This window comes from Silurus meridionalis, chromosome 26 (genome assembly GCF_014805685.1).
Source record: "Silurus meridionalis isolate SWU-2019-XX chromosome 26, ASM1480568v1, whole genome shotgun sequence".
Lineage (NCBI taxonomy): Eukaryota > Metazoa > Chordata > Actinopteri > Siluriformes > Siluridae > Silurus > Silurus meridionalis.
The window spans coordinates 14,920,381-14,936,568 of NC_060909.1; the positions used below are offsets into that span (position 1 = coordinate 14,920,381).

At 34.6% G+C, this 16,188-nt stretch overlaps 1 protein-coding gene across 1 annotated transcript in view; it reads left to right on the plus strand.

The window, feature by feature from the left end:
* LOC124379758 (nischarin-like) overlaps positions 1-16,188 on the plus strand; it is a 143,487-nt gene that overhangs the window by 11,788 nt on the left and 115,511 nt on the right. The window lies entirely within an intron of this gene.

The following is a 16,188-nucleotide window of genomic DNA, read 5'->3' on the forward strand; positions in this document are numbered from 1 at the left end:
AAAATGGCTTCTTTTCCTATACTTCAACACCATGTAACTCATATTAAAAGTAGGCTAAACAAGTCTTTCAAAAAAGACAAAGTAAAGCAATCTTTTAAACAGGTCTCTTTAATTAACAAGTAGATTTATAGTTTAATTTTACAAAGTAGACAAACTATTAGATTTCAAAAGAAAATTAAAAAATTTTACTTGGCAATGGCTGGGATTGAACCACCAAACTTGTGGGGACCTGCTGATCGATAAACCAACACCTTACCGACTGAGCTATCTTTTCTCCCTTGTGCAAGCAGTCAATGGGCCTAATGAACCAAAATGGCTTCTTTTCCTATACTTCAACCCTTTGTAACTCATATTTAAAGTAGGCCAAACAAGTCTTTCAAAAAAGACAAAGAAGTAAAGCAATCTTTTAAACAGGTCTCTTTAATTAACAAGTAGATTTATAGTTTAATTTCACAAAGTAGACAAACTAATAGATTTCAAAAGAAAATTAAAAAATTTTACTTGGCAATGCCTGGGATTGAACCCCCAACCTTGTGGGGACTTGCTGATCGATAAACCAACACCTTACCGACTGAGCTATCTTTTCTCCCGTATTCATCCAGTCAATGGGCCTAATGAACCAAAATGGCTTCTTTTCCTATACTTCAACACCATGTAACTCTATAAAAGTAGGCTAAACAAGTCTTTCAAAAAAGACAAAGAAGTAACGCAATCTTTTAAACAGGTCTCTTTAATTAACAAGTAGATTTATAGTTTAATTTTACAAAGTAGACAAACTATTAGATTTCAAAAGAAAATTAAAAAATTTTACTTGGCAATGGCTGGGATTGTACCCCTAACCTTGTGGGAACCTGCTGATCGATAAACCAACATCTTACCGACTGAGCTATCTTCTCTCCCTTTTGCAAGCAGTCAATGGGCCTAATGAACCAAAATGGCTTCTTTGCCAATACTTCAACACCATGTAACTCATATTAAAAGTAGGCCAAACAAGTCTTTCAAAAAAGACAAAGAAGTAAAGCAATCTTTTAAACAGGTCTCTTTAATTAACAAGTAGATTTATAGTTTAATTTTACAAAGTAGACAAACTAATAGATTTCAAAAGAAAATTAAAAAACTGTACTTTGCAATGCCTGGGATTGAACCCCCAACCTTGTGGAATCCTGCTGATCGATAAACCAACACCTTACCGACTGAGCTAGCTTTTCTCCCTTTTGCAAGCAGTCAATGGGCCTAATGAACGAAAATGGCTTCTTTTCCTATACTTCAACACCATGTAACTCATATTAAAAGTAGGCCAAACAAGTCTTTCAAAAAAGACAAAGAAGTAAAGCAATCTTTTAAACAGGTCTCTTTATTTAACAAGTAGATTTATAATTGAATTTTACAAAGTAGACAAACTATTAGATTTCAAAAGAAAATTAAAAAGTTTTTACTTGGCAATGGCTGGGATTGAATCCCCAACCTTGTGGGGACCTCCTGATCGTTAAACCAACACCTTACCGACTGAGCTATCTTTTCTCCCTTGGGCATGCAGTCAATGGGCCTAATGAACCAAAATGGCTTCTTTTCCTATACTTCAACCCTTTGTAACTCTTTAAAAGTAGGCCAAACAAGTCTTTCAAAAAAGACAAAGAAGTAAAGCAATCTTTTAAACAGGTCTCTTTAATTAACAAGTAGATTTATAGTTTAATTTTACAAAGTAGACAAACTAATAGATTTCAAAAGAAAATTAAAAAATTTTACTTGGCAATGGCTGGGATTGAACCCCCAAACTTGTGGGAACATGCTGATCGAGAAACCAACAACTTACCGACTGAGCTATCTTTCCACCCATTTGCAAGCAGTCAATGGGCCTAATGAACCAAAATGGCTTCTTTTCCTATACTTCAACACCATGTAACTCATATTAAAAGTAGGCCAAACAAGTCTTTCAAAAAAGACAAAGAAGTAAAGCAATCTTTTAAACAGGTCTCTTTATTTAACAAGTAGATTTATAGTTGAATTTTACAAAGTAGACAAACTATTAGATTTCAAAAGAAAATTAAAATATTTTACTTGGCAATGGCTGGGATTGAACCCACAACCTTGTGGGGACCAGCTGATCGATAAACCAACACCTTACCGACTGAGCTATCTTTTCTCCCTTGTGCAAGCAGTCAATGGGCCTAATGAACCAAAATGGCTTCTTTTCCTATACTTCAACACCATGTAACTCATATTAAAAGTAGGCCAAACAAGTCTTTCAAAAAAGACAAAGAAGTAAAGCAATCTTTTAAACAGGTCTCTTTATTTAACAAGTAGATTTATAGTTGAATTTTACAAAGTAGACAAACTATTAGATTTCAAAAGAAAATTAAAAAATTTTACTTGGCAATGGCTGGGATTGAACCCCCAACCTTGTGGGGACCAGCTGATCGATAAACCAACACCTTACCGACTGAGCTATCTTTTCTCCCTTGTGCAAGCAGTCAATGGGCCTAATGAACCAAAATGGCTTCTTTTCCTATACTTCAACCCTTTGTAACTCTTTAAAAGTAGGCCAAACAAGTCTTTCAAAAAAGACAAAGTAAAGCAATCTTTTAAACAGGTCTCTTTATTTAACAAGTAGATTTATAGTTTAATTTTACAAAGTAGACAAACTATTAGATTTCAAAAGAAAATTAAAAAATTTTACTTGGCAATGGCTGGGATTGAACCACCAACCTTGTGGGAACCTACTCATCGATAAACCAACACCTTACCGACTGAGCTATCTTTTCTCCCTTTTGCAAGCAGTCAATGGGCCTAATGAACCAAAATGGCTTCTTTTCCTATACTTCAACACCATGTAACTCATATTAAAAGTAGGCCAAACAAGTCTTTCAAAAAAGACAAAGAAGTAAAGCAATCTTTTAAACAGGTCTCTTTATTTAACAAGTAGATTTATAGTTGAATTTTACAAAGTAGACAAACTATTAGATTTCAAAAGAAAATTAAAAAATTTTACTTGGCAATGGCTGGGATTGAACCCCAACCTTGTGGGGACCAGCTGATCGATAAACCAACACCTTACCGACTGAGCTATCTTTTCTCCCTTGTGCAAGCAGTCAATGGGCCTAATGAACCAAAATGGCTTTTTCCTATACTTCAACACCATGTAACTCATATTAAAAGTAGGCCAAACAAGTCTTTCAAAAAAGACAAAGAAGTAAAGCAATCTTTTAAACAGGTCTCTTTAATTAACAAGTAGATTTATCGTTTAATTTTACAAAGTAGACAAACTATTAGATTTCAAAAGAAAATTAAAAGATTTTACTTGGCAATGGCTGGGATTGAACCCCCAACCTTGTGGAGACCTGCTGATCGATAAACCAACACCTTACCGACTGAGCTATCTTTTCTCCCGTTTGCAAGCAGTCAATGGGCCTAATGAACCAAAATGGCTTCTTTTCCTATACTTCAACACCATGTAACTCATATTAAAAGTAGGCCAAACAAGTCTTTCAAAAAAGACAAAGAAGTAAAGCAATCTTTTAAACAGGTCTCTTTATTTAACAAGTAGATTTATAGTTGAATTTTACAAAGTAGACAAACTATTAGATTTCAAAAGAAAATTAAAAAATTTTACTTGGCAATGGCTGGGATTGAACCCCCAACCTTGTGGGGACCAGCTGATCGATAAACCAACACCTTACCGACTGAGCTATCTTTTCTCCCTTGTGCAAGCAGTCAATGGGCCTAATGAACCAAAATGGCTTCTTTTCCTATACTTCAACACCATGTAACTCTTTAAAAGTATGCTAAACAAGTCTTTCAAAAAAGACAAAGAAGTAAAGCAATCTTTTAAACAGGTCTCTTTAATTAACAAGTAGATTTATAGTTTAATTTTACAAAGTAGACAAACTATTAGATTTCAAAAGAAAATTAAAAATTTTACTTGGCAATGGCTGGGATTGAACCCCCAACCTTGTGGAGACCTGCTGATCGATAAACCAACACCTTACCGACTGAGCTATCTTTTCTCCCTTGTGCAAGCAGTCAATGGGCCTAATGAACCAAAATGGCTTCTTTTCCTATACTTCAACACCATGTAACTCATTAAAAGTAGGCCAAACAAGTCTTTCAAAAAAGACAAAGAAGTAAAGCAATCTTTTAAACAGGTCTCTTTATTTAACAAGTAGATTTATAGTTGAATTTTACAAAGTAGACAAACTATTAGATTTCAAAAGAAAATTAAAAAATTTTACTTGGCAATGGCTGGGATTGAACCCCAACCTTGTGGGGACCAGCTGATCGATAAACCAACACCTTACCGACTGAGCTATCTTTTCTCCCTTGTGCAAGCAGTCAATGGGCCTAATGAACCAAAATGGCTTCTTTTCCTATACTTCAACACCATGTAACTCATATTAAAAGTAGGCCAAACAAGTCTTTCAAAAAAGACAAAGAAGTAAAGCAATCTTTTAAACAGGTCTCTTTATTTAACAAGTAGATTTATAGTTACATTTTTCAAAGTAGACAAACTATTAGATTTCAAAAGAAAATTAAAAATTTTACTTGGCAATGGCTGGGATTGAACCCCCAACCTTGTGGAGACCTGCTGATCGATAAACCAACACCTTACCGACTGAGCTATCTTTTCTCCCATTTGCAAGCAGTCAATGGGCCTAATGAACCAAAATGGCTTCTTTTCCTATACTTCAACACCATGTAACTCATATTAAAAGTAGGCCAAACAAGTCTTTCAAAAAAGACAAAGAAGTAAAGCAATCTTTTAAACAGGTCTCTTTATTTAACAAGTAGATTTATCGTTTAATTTTACAAAGTAGACAAACTATTAGATTTCAATAGAAAATTAAAAATTTTTACTTGGCAATGGCTGGGATTGAACCCCCAACCTTGTGGAGACCTGCTGATCGATAAACCAACACCTTACCGACTGAGCTATCTTTTCTCCCTTGTGCAAGCAGTCAATGGGCCTAATGAACCAAAATGGCTTCTTTTCCTATACTTCAACACCATGTAACTCTCATTAAAAGTAGGCCAAACAAGTCTTTCAAAAAAGACAAAGAAGTAAAGCAATCTTTTAAACAGGTCTCTTTATTTAACAAGTAGATTTATAGTTTAATTTTACAAAGTAGACAAACTATTAGATTTCAAAAGAAAATTAAAAAATTTTACTTGGCAATGGCTGGGATTGAACCACCAACCTTGTGGGAACCTACTCATCGATAAACCAACACCTTACCGACTGAGCTATCTTTTCTCCCTTTTGCAAGCAGTCAATGGGCCTAATGAACCAAAATGGCTTCTTTTCCTATACTTCAACACCATGTAACTCATATTAAAAGTAGGCCAAACAAGTCTTTCAAAAAAGACAAAGAAGTAAAGCAATCTTTTAAACAGGTCTCTTTATTTAACAAGTAGATTTATAGTTACATTTTTCAAAGTAGACAAACTATTAGATTTCAAAAGAAAATTAAAAAATTTTACTTGGCAATGGCTGGGATTGAACCCCCAACCTTGTGGGAACCTGCTGATCGATAAACCAACACCTTACCGACTGAGCTATCTTTTCTCCCATTTGCAAGCAGTCAATGGGCCTAATGAACCAAAATGGCTTCTTTTCCTATACTTCAACACCATGTAACTCATATTAAAAGTAGGCCAAACAAGTCTTTCAAAAAAGACAAAGAAGTAAAGCAATCTTTTAAACAGGTCTCTTTATTTAACAAGTAGATTTATCGTTTAATTTTACAAAGTAGACAAACTATTAGATTTCAATAGAAAATTAAAAATTTTTACTTGGCAATGGCTGGGATTGAACCCCCAACCTTGTGGAGACCTGCTGATCGATAAACCAACACCTTACCGACTGAGCTATCTTTTCTCCCTTGTGCAAGCAGTCAATGGGCCTAATGAACCAAAATGGCTTCTTTTCCTATACTTCAACTCTTTGTAACTCTTTAAAAGTAGGCCAAACAAGTCTTTCAAAAAAGACAAAGAAGTAAAGCAATCTTTTAAACAGGTCTCTTTAATTAACAAGTAGATTTATAGTTGAATTTTACAAAGTAGACAAACTATTAGATTTCAATAGAAAATTAAAAAATTTTACTTGGCAATGGCTGGGATTGAACCCCCAACCTTGTGGAGACCTGCTGATCGATAAACCAACACCTTACCGACTGAGCTATCTTTTCTCCCATTTGCAAGCAGTCAATGGGCCTAATGAACCAAAATGGCTTTTTCCTATACTTCAACACCATGTAACTCTTTAAAAGTAGGCCAAACAAGTCTTTCAAAAAATACAAAGAAATAAAGCAATCTTTTAAACAGGTCTCTTTAATTAACAAGTAGATTTATAGTTGAATTTTACAAAGTAGACAAACTATTAGATTTCAAAAGAAAATTAAAAAATTTTACTTGGCAATGGCTGGGATTGAACCACCAACCTTGCTGGAACCTGCTGATCGATAAACCAACACCTTACCGACTGAGCTATCTTTTCTCCCTTTTGCAAGCAGTCAATGGGCCTAATGAACCAAAATGGCTTCTTTTCCTATACTTCAACACCATGTAACTCATATTAAAAGTAGGCCAAACAAGTCTTTCAAAAAAGACAAAGAAGTAAAGCAATCTTTTAAACAGGTCTCTTTATTTAACAAGTAGATTTATAGTTACATTTTTCAAAGTAGACAAACTATTAGATTTCAAAAGAAAATTAAAAAATTTTACTTGGCAATGGCTGGGATTGAACCACCAACCTTGTGGGGACCAGCTGATCGATAAACCAACACCTTACCGACTGAGCTATCTTTTCTCCCTTGTGCAAGCAGTCAATGGGCCTAATGAACCAAAATGGCTTCTTTTCCTATACTTCAACACCATGTAACTCATATTAAAAGTAGGCCAAACAAGTCTTTCAAAAAAGACAAAGAAGTAAAGCAATCTTTTAAACAGGTCTCTTTAATTAACAAGTAGATTTATCGTTTAATTTTACAAAGTAGACAAACTATTAGATTTCAATAGAAAATTAAAAAATTTTACTTGGCAATGGCTGGGATTGAACCCCCAACCTTGTGGAGACCTGCTGATCGATAAACCAACACCTTACCGACTGAGCTATCTTTTCTCCCGTTTGCAAGCAGTCAATGGGCCTAATGAACCAAAATGGCTTCTTTTCCTATACTTCAACACCATGTAACTCATATTAAAAGTAGGCCAAACAAGTCTTTCAAAAAAGACAAAGAAGTAAAGCAATCTTTTAAACAGGTCTCTTTATTTAACAAGTAGATTTATAGTTGAATTTTACAAAGTAGACAAACTATTAGATTTCAAAAGAAAATTAAAAAATTTTACTTGGCAATGGCTGGGATTGAACCCCAACCTTGTGGGGACCAGCTGATCGATAAACCAACACCTTACCGACTGAGCTATCTTTTCTCCCTTGTGCAAGCAGTCAATGGGCCTAATGAACCAAAATGGCTTCTTTTCCTATACTTCAACACCATGTAACTCTTTAAAAGTATGCTAAACAAGTCTTTCAAAAAAGACAAAGAAGTAAAGCAATCTTTTAAACAGGTCTCTTTAATTAACAAGTAGATTTATAGTTTAATTTTACAAAGTAGACAAACTATTAGATTTCAAAAGAAAATTAAAAATTTTACTTGGCAATGGCTGGGATTGAACCCCCAACCTTGTGGAGACCTGCTGATCGATAAACCAACACCTTACCGACTGAGCTATCTTTTCTCCCTTGTGCAAGCAGTCAATGGGCCTAATGAACCAAAATGGCTTCTTTTCCTATACTTCAACACCATGTAACTCTTTAAAAGTAGGCCAAACAAGTCTTTCAAAAAAGACAAAGAAGTAAAGCAATCTTTTAAACAGGTCTCTTTATTTAACAAGTAGATTTATAGTTACATTTTTCAAAGTAGACAAACTATTAGATTTCAAAAGAAAATTAAAAAATTTTACTTGGCAATGGCTGGGATTGAACCCCGAAACTTGTGGGGACCTGCTGATCGATAAACCAACACCTTACCGACTGAGCTATCTTTTCTCCCTTGTGCAAGCAGTCAATGGGCCTAATGAACCAAAATGGCTTCTTTTCCTATACTTCAACACCATGTAACTCATATTAAAAGTAGGCCAAACAAGTCTTTCAAAAAGACAAAAAGTAAAGCAATCTTTTAAACAGGTCTCTTTAATTAACAAGTAGATTTATAGTTTAATTTTACAAAGTAGACAAACTATTAGATTTCAAAAGAAAATTAAAAAATTTTACTTGGCAATGGCTGGGATTGAACCCCCAACCTTGTGGAGACCTGCTGATCGATAAACCAACACCTTACCGACTGAGCTATCTTTTCTCCCATTTGCAAGCAGTCAATGGGCCTAATGAACCAAAATGGCTTCTTTTCCTATACTTCAACACCATGTAACTCATATTAAAAGTAGGCCAAACAAGTCTTTCAAAAAAGACAAAGAAGTAAAGCAATCTTTTAAACAGGTCTCTTTATTTAACAAGTAGATTTATAGTTTAATTTTACAAAGTAGACAAACTATTAGATTTCAAAAGAAAATTAAAAATTTTACTTGGCAATGGCTGGGATTGAACCCCAACCTTGTGGGGACCTGCTGATCGATAAACCAACACCTTACCGACTGAGCTATCTTTTCTCCCTTGTGCAAGCAGTCAATGGGCCTAATGAACCAAAATGGCTTCTTTTCCTATACTTCAACACCATGTAACTCATATTAAAAGTAGGCCAAACAAGTCTTTCAAAAAGACAAAAAGTAAAGCAATCTTTTAAACAGGTCTCTTTATTTAACAAGTAGATTTATAGTTTAATTTTACAAAGTAGACAAACTATTAGATTTCAAAAGAAAATTAAAAAATTTTACTTGGCAATGGCTGGGATTGAACCACCAACCTTGTGGGAACCTGCTGATCGATAAACCAACACCTTACCGACTGAGCTATCTTTTCTCCCTTTGCAAGCAGTCAATGGGCCTAATGAACCAAAATGGCTTCTTTTCCTATACTTCAACACCATGTAACTCATATTAAAAGTAGGCCAAACAAGTCTTTCAAAAAAGACAAAGAAGTAAAGCAATCTTTTAAACAGGTCTCTTTATTTAACAAGTAGATTTATAGTTACATTTTTCAAAGTAGACAAACTATTAGATTTCAAAAGAAAATTAAAAATTTTACTTGGCAATGGCTGGGATTGAACCCCCAACCTTGTGGAGACCTGCTGATCGATAAACCAACACCTTACCGACTGAGCTATCTTTTCTCCTTTGCAAGCAGTCAATGGGCCTAATGAACCAAAATGGCTTCTTTTCCTATACTTCAACACCATGTAACTCATATTAAAAGTAGGCTAAACAAGTCTTTCAAAAAAGACAAAGAAGTAAAGCAATCTTTTAAACAGGTCTCTTTAATTAACAAGTAGATTTATAGTTTAATTTTACAAAGTAGACAAACTATTAGATTTCAAAAGAAAATTAAAAAATTTTACTTGGCAAAGGATGGGATTGAACCACCAAACTTGCTGGAACATGCTGATCGATAAAGCAACACCTTACCGACTGAGTTATCTTTTCTCCCTTTGCAAGCAGTCAATGGGCCTAATGAACCAAAATGGCTTCTTTTCCTATACTTCAACACCATGTAACTCATATTAAAAGTAGGCCAAACAAGTCTTTCAAAAAAGACAAAGAAGTAAAGCAATCTTTTAAACAGGTCTCTTTAATTAACAAGTAGATTTATAGTTTAATTTCACAAAGTAGACAAACTAATAGATTTCAAAAGAAAATTAAAAATTTTACTTGGCAATGGCTGGGATTGAACCCCAACCTTGTGGGGACCTGCTGATCGATAAACCAACACCTTACCGACTGAGCTATCTTTTCTCCCTTTGCAAGCAGTCAATGGGCCTAATGAACCAAAATGGCTTCTTTTCCTATACTTCAACACCATGTAACTCATATTAAAAGTAGGCCAAACAAGTCTTTCAAAAAAGACAAAGAAGTAAAGCAATCTTTTAAACAGGTCTCTTTAATTAACAAGTAGATTTATAGTTTAATTTTACAAAGTAGACAAACTATTAGATTTCAAAAGAAAATTAAAAATTTTACTTGGCAATGGCTGGGATTGAACCCCCAACCTTGTGGAGACCTGCTGATCGATAAACCAACACCTTACCGACTGAGCTATCTTTTCTCCCTTGTGCAAGCAGTCAATGGGCCTAATGAACCAAAATGGCTTCTTTTCCTATACTTCAACACCATGTAACTCTTTAAAAGTAGGCCAAACAAGTCTTTCAAAAAAGACAAAGAAATAAAGCAATCTTTTAAACAGGTCTCTTTAATTAACAAGTAGATTTATAGTTTAATTTTACAAAGTAGACAAACTATTAGATTTCAAAAGAAAATTAAAAATTTTACTTGGCAATGGCTGGGATTGAACCCCCAACCTTGTGGAGACCTGCTGATCGATAAACCAACACCTTACCGACTGAGCTATCTTTTCTCCCATTTGCAAGCAGTCAATGGGCCTAATGAACCAAAATGGCTTCTTTTCCTATACTTCAACATCATGTAACTCATATTAAAAGTAGGCCAAACAAGTCTTTCAAAAAAGACAAAGAAGTAAAGCAATCTTTTAAACAGGTCTCTTTATTTAACAAGTAGATTTATAGTTTAATTTTACAAAGTAGACAAACTATTAGATTTCAAAAGAAAATTAAAAATTTTACTTGGCAATGGCTGGGATTGAACCCCAACCTTGTGGGGACCTACTGATCGATAAACCAACACCTTACCGACTGAGCTATCTTTTCTCCCTTGTGCAAGCAGTCAATGGGCCTAATGAACCAAAATGGCTTCTTTTCCATACTTCAACACCATGTAACTCTTTAAAAGTAGGCCAAACAAGTCTTTCAAAAAGACAAAGTAAAGCAATCTTTTAAACAGGTCTCTTTAATTAACAAGTAGATTTATAGTTAATTTTACAAAGTAGACAAACTATTAGATTTCAAAAGAAAATTAAAAATTTTACTTGGCAATGGCTGGGATTGAACCCCAACCTTGTGGGGACCTACTGATCGATAAACCAACACCTTACCGACTGAGCTATCTTTTCTCCTTTGCAAGCAGTCAATGGGCCTAATGAACCAAAATGGCTTCTTTTCCTATACTTCAACACCATGTAACTCTTTAAAAGTAGGCCAAACAAGTCTTTCAAAAAGACAAAGTAAAGCAATCTTTTAAACAGGTCTCTTTATTTAACAAGTAGATTTATAGTTTAATTTTACAAAGTAGACAAACTATTAGATTTCAAAAGAAAATTAAAAATTTTACTTGGCAATGGCTGGGATTGAACCCCAACCTTGTGGGAACCTACTGATCGATAAACCAACACCTTACCGACTGAGCTATCTTTTCTCCTTTGCAAGCAGTCAATGGGCCTAATGAACCAAAATGGCTTCTTTTCCTATACTTCAACACCATGTAACTCTTTAAAAGTAGGCCAAACAAGTCTTTCAAAAAGACAAAGTAAAGCAATCTTTTAAACAGGTCTCTTTATTTAACAAGTAGATTTATAGTTTAATTTTACAAAGTAGACAAACTATTAGATTTCAAAAGAAAATTAAAAATTTTACTTGGCAATGGCTGGGATTGAACCCCAACCTTGTGGGAACCTACTGATCGATAAACCAACACCTTACCGACTGAGCTATCTTTTCTCCTTTGCAAGCAGTCAATGGGCCTAATGAACCAAAATGGCTTCTTTTCCTATACTTCAACACCATGTAACTCATATTAAAAGTAGGCCAAACAAGTCTTTCAAAAAAGACAAAGAAGTAAAGCAATCTTTTAAACAGGTCTCTTTATTTAACAAGTAGATTTATAGTTTAATTTTACAAAGTAGACAAACTATTAGATTTCAAAAGAAAATTAAAAAATTTTACTTGGCAATGGCTGGGATTGAACCCCCAACCTTGTGGGGACCAGCTGATCGATAAACCAACACCTTACCGACTGAGCTATCTTTTCTCCCTTGTGCAAGCAGTCAATGGGCCTAATGAACCAAAATGGCTTCTTTTCCTATACTTCAACACCATGTAACTCATATTAAAAGTAGGCCAAACAAGTCTTTCAAAAAAGACAAAGAAGTAAAGCAATCTTTTAAACAGGTCTCTTTAATTAACAAGTAGATTTATAGTTTAATTTTACAAAGTAGACAAACTATTAGATTTCAAAAGAAAATTAAAAAATTTTACTTGGCAATGGCTGGGATTGAACCCCAACCTTGTGGGGACCTGCTGATCGATAAACCAACACCTTACCGACTGAGCTATCTTTTCTCCCATTTGCAAGCAGTCAATGGGCCTAATGAACCAAAATGGCTTCTTTTCCTATACTTCAACATCATGTAACTCATATTAAAAGTAGGCCAAACAAGTCTTTCAAAAAAGACAAAGAAGTAAAGCAATCTTTTAAACAGGTCTCTTTATTTAACAAGTAGATTTATAGTTGAATTTTACAAAGTAGACAAACTATTAGATTTCAAAAGAAAATTAAAAATTTTACTTGGCAATGGCTGGGATTGAACCCCCAACCTTGTGGGGACCAGCTGATCGATAAACCAACACCTTACCGACTGAGCTATCTTTTCTCCCTTGTGCAAGCAGTCAATGGGCCTAATGAACCAAAATGGCTTCTTTTCCTATACTTCAACACCATGTAACTCTTTAAAAGTAGGCCAAACAAGTCTTTCAAAAAAGACAAAGAAGTAAAGCAATCTTTTAAACAGGTCTCTTTATTTAACAAGTAGATTTATAGTTTAATTTTACAAAGTAGACAAACTATTAGATTTCAAAAGAAAATTAAAAATTTTACTTGGCAATGGCTGGGATTGAACCCCAACCTTGTGGGAACCTACTGATCGATAAACCAACACCTTACCGACTGAGCTATCTTTTCTCCCTTTGCAAGCAGTCAATGGGCCCAATGAACCAAAATGGCTTCTTTTCCTATACTTCAACACCATGTAACTCTTTAAAAGTATGCTAAACAAGTCTTTCAAAAAAGACAAAGAAGTAAAGCAATCTTTTAAACAGGTCTCTTTAATTAACAAGTAGATTTATAGTTAATTTTACAAAGTAGACAAACTATTAGATTTCAAAAGAAAATTAAAAATTTTACTTGGCAATGGCTGGGATTGAACCCCAACCTTGTGGGGACCTGCTGATCGATAAACCAACACCTTACCGACTGAGCTATCTTTTCTCCCTTGCAAGCAGTCAATGGGCCTAATGAACCAAAATGGCTTCTTTTCCTATACTTCAACACCATGTAACTCATATTAAAAGTAGGCCAAACAAGTCTTTCAAAAAAGACAAAGAAATAAAGCAATCTTTTAAACAGGTCTCTTTAATTAACAAGTAGATTTATAGTTAATTTTACAAAGTAGACAAACTATTAGATTTCAATAGAAAATTAAAAAATTTTACTTGGCAATGGCTGGGATTGAACCCCCAACCTTGTGGAGACCTGCTGATCGATAAACCAACACCTTACCGACTGAGCTATCTTTTCTCCCGTTTGCAAGCAGTCAATGGGCCTAATGAACCAAAAAGGCTTCTTTTCCTATACTTCAACACCATGTAACTCATATTAAAAGTAGGCCAAACAAGTCTTTCAAAAAAGACAAAGAAGTAAAGCAATCTTTTAAACAGGTCTCTTTAATTAACAAGTAGATTTATAGTTTAATTTTACAAAGTAGACAAACTATTAGATTTCAAAAGAAAATTAAAATATTTTACTTGGCAATGGCTGGGATTGAACCCCCAACCTTGTGGAGACCTGCTGATCGATAAACCAACACCTTACCGACTGAGCTATCTTTTCTCCCATTTGCAAGCAGTCAATGGGCCTAATGAACCAAAATGGCTTCTTTTCCTATACTTCAACACCATGTAACTCATATTAAAAGTAGGCCAAACAAGTCTTTCAAAAAAGACAAAAAGGTAAAGCAATCTTTTAAACAGGTCTCTTTATTTAACAAGTAGATTTATAGTTGAATTTTACAAAGTAGACAAACTATTAGATTTCAAAAGAAAATTAAAATATTTTACTTGGCAATGGCTGGGATTGAACCCACAACCTTGTGGGGACCAGCTGATCGATAAACCAACACCTTACCGACTGAGCTATCTTTTCTCCCTTGTGCAAGCAGTCAATGGGCCTAATGAACCAAAATGGCTTCTTTTCCTATACTTCAACACCATGTAACTCATATTAAAAGTAGGCCAAACAAGTCTTTCAAAAAAGACAAAGAAGTAAAGCAATCTTTTAAACAGGTCTCTTTAATTAACAAGTAGATTTATAGTTTAATTTTACAAAGTAGACAAACTATTAGATTTCAAAGGAAAATTAAAAATTTTACTTGGCAATGGCTGGGATTGAACCCCCAACCTTGTGGAGACCTGCTGATCGATAAACCAACACCTTACCGACTGAGCTATCTTTTCTCCCTTGTGCAAGCAGTCAATGGGCCTAATGAACCAAAATGGCTTCTTTTCCTATACTTCAACACCATGTAACTCATATTAAAAGTAGGCCAAACAAGTCTTTCAAAAAAGACAAAGAAATAAAGCAATCTTTTAAACAGGTCTCTTTATTTAACAAGTAGATTTATAGTTTAATTTTACAAAGTAGACAAACTATTAGATTTCAAAAGAAAATTAAAAATTTTACTTGGCAATGGCTGGGATTGAACCCCCAACCTTGTGGGGACCAGCTGATCGATAAACCAACACCTTACCGACTGAGCTATCTTTTCTCCCTTGTGCAAGCAGTCAATGGGCCTAATGAACCAAAATGGCTTCTTTTCCTATACTTCAACACCATGTAACTCATATTAAAAGTAGGCCAAACAAGTCTTTCAAAAAAGACAAAGAAGTAAAGCAATCTTTTAAACAGGTCTCTTTATTAACAAGTAGATTTATAGTTAATTTTACAAAGTAGACAAACTATTAGATTTCAAAAGAAAATTAAAAATTTTACTTGGCAATGGCTGGGATTGAACCCCAACCTTGTGGGGACCTGCTGATCGATAAACCAACACCTTACCGACTGAGCTATCTTTTCTCCCTTTGCAAGCAGTCAATGGGCCTAATGAACCAAAATGGCTTCTTTTCCTATACTTCAACACCATGTAACTCATATTAAAAGTAGGCCAAACAAGTCTTTCAAAAAAGACAAAGAAGTAAAGCAATCTTTTAAACAGGTCTCTTTAATTAACAAGTAGATTTATAGTTTAATTTTACAAAGTAGACAAACTATTAGATTTCAATAGAAAATTACAAAATTTTACTTGGCAATGGCTGGGATTGAACCCCCAACCTTGTGGAGACCTGCTGATCGATAAACCAACACCTTACCGACTGAGCTATCTTTTCTCCTTTGCAAGCAGTCAATGGGCCTAATGAACCAAAATGGCTTCTTTTCCTATACTTCAACACCATGTAACTCATATTAAAAGTAGGCCAAACAAGTCTTTCAAAAAAGACAAAGAAGTAAAGCAATCTTTTAAACAGGTCTCTTTAATTAACAAGTAGATTTATAGTTTAATTTTACAAAGTAGACAAACTATTAGATTTCAAAAGAAAATTAAAAATTTTACTTGCAATGCCTGGGATTGAACCACCAACCTTGTGGGAACCTACTCATCGATAAACCAACACCTTACCGACTGAGCTATCTTTTCTCCCTTTTGCAAGCAGTCAATGGGCCTAATGAACCAAAATGGCTTCTTTTCCATACTTCAACACCATGTAACTCATATTAAAAGTAGGCCAAACAAGTCTTTCAAAAAAGACAAAGAAGTAAAGCAATCTTTTAAACAGGTCTCTTTATTTAACAAGTAGATTTATAGTTACATTTTTCAAAGTAGACAAACTATTAGATTTCAAAAGAAAATTAAAAAATTTTACTTGGCAATGGCTGGGATTGAACCCCCAACCTTGTGGGGACCTGCTGATCGATAAACCAACACCTTACCGACTGAGCTATCTTTTCTCCCTTGTGCAAGCAGTCAATGGGCCTAATGAACCAAAATGGCTTCTTTTCCTATACTTCAACACCATGTAACTCTTTAAAAGTATGCTAAACAAGTCTTTCAAAAAAGAC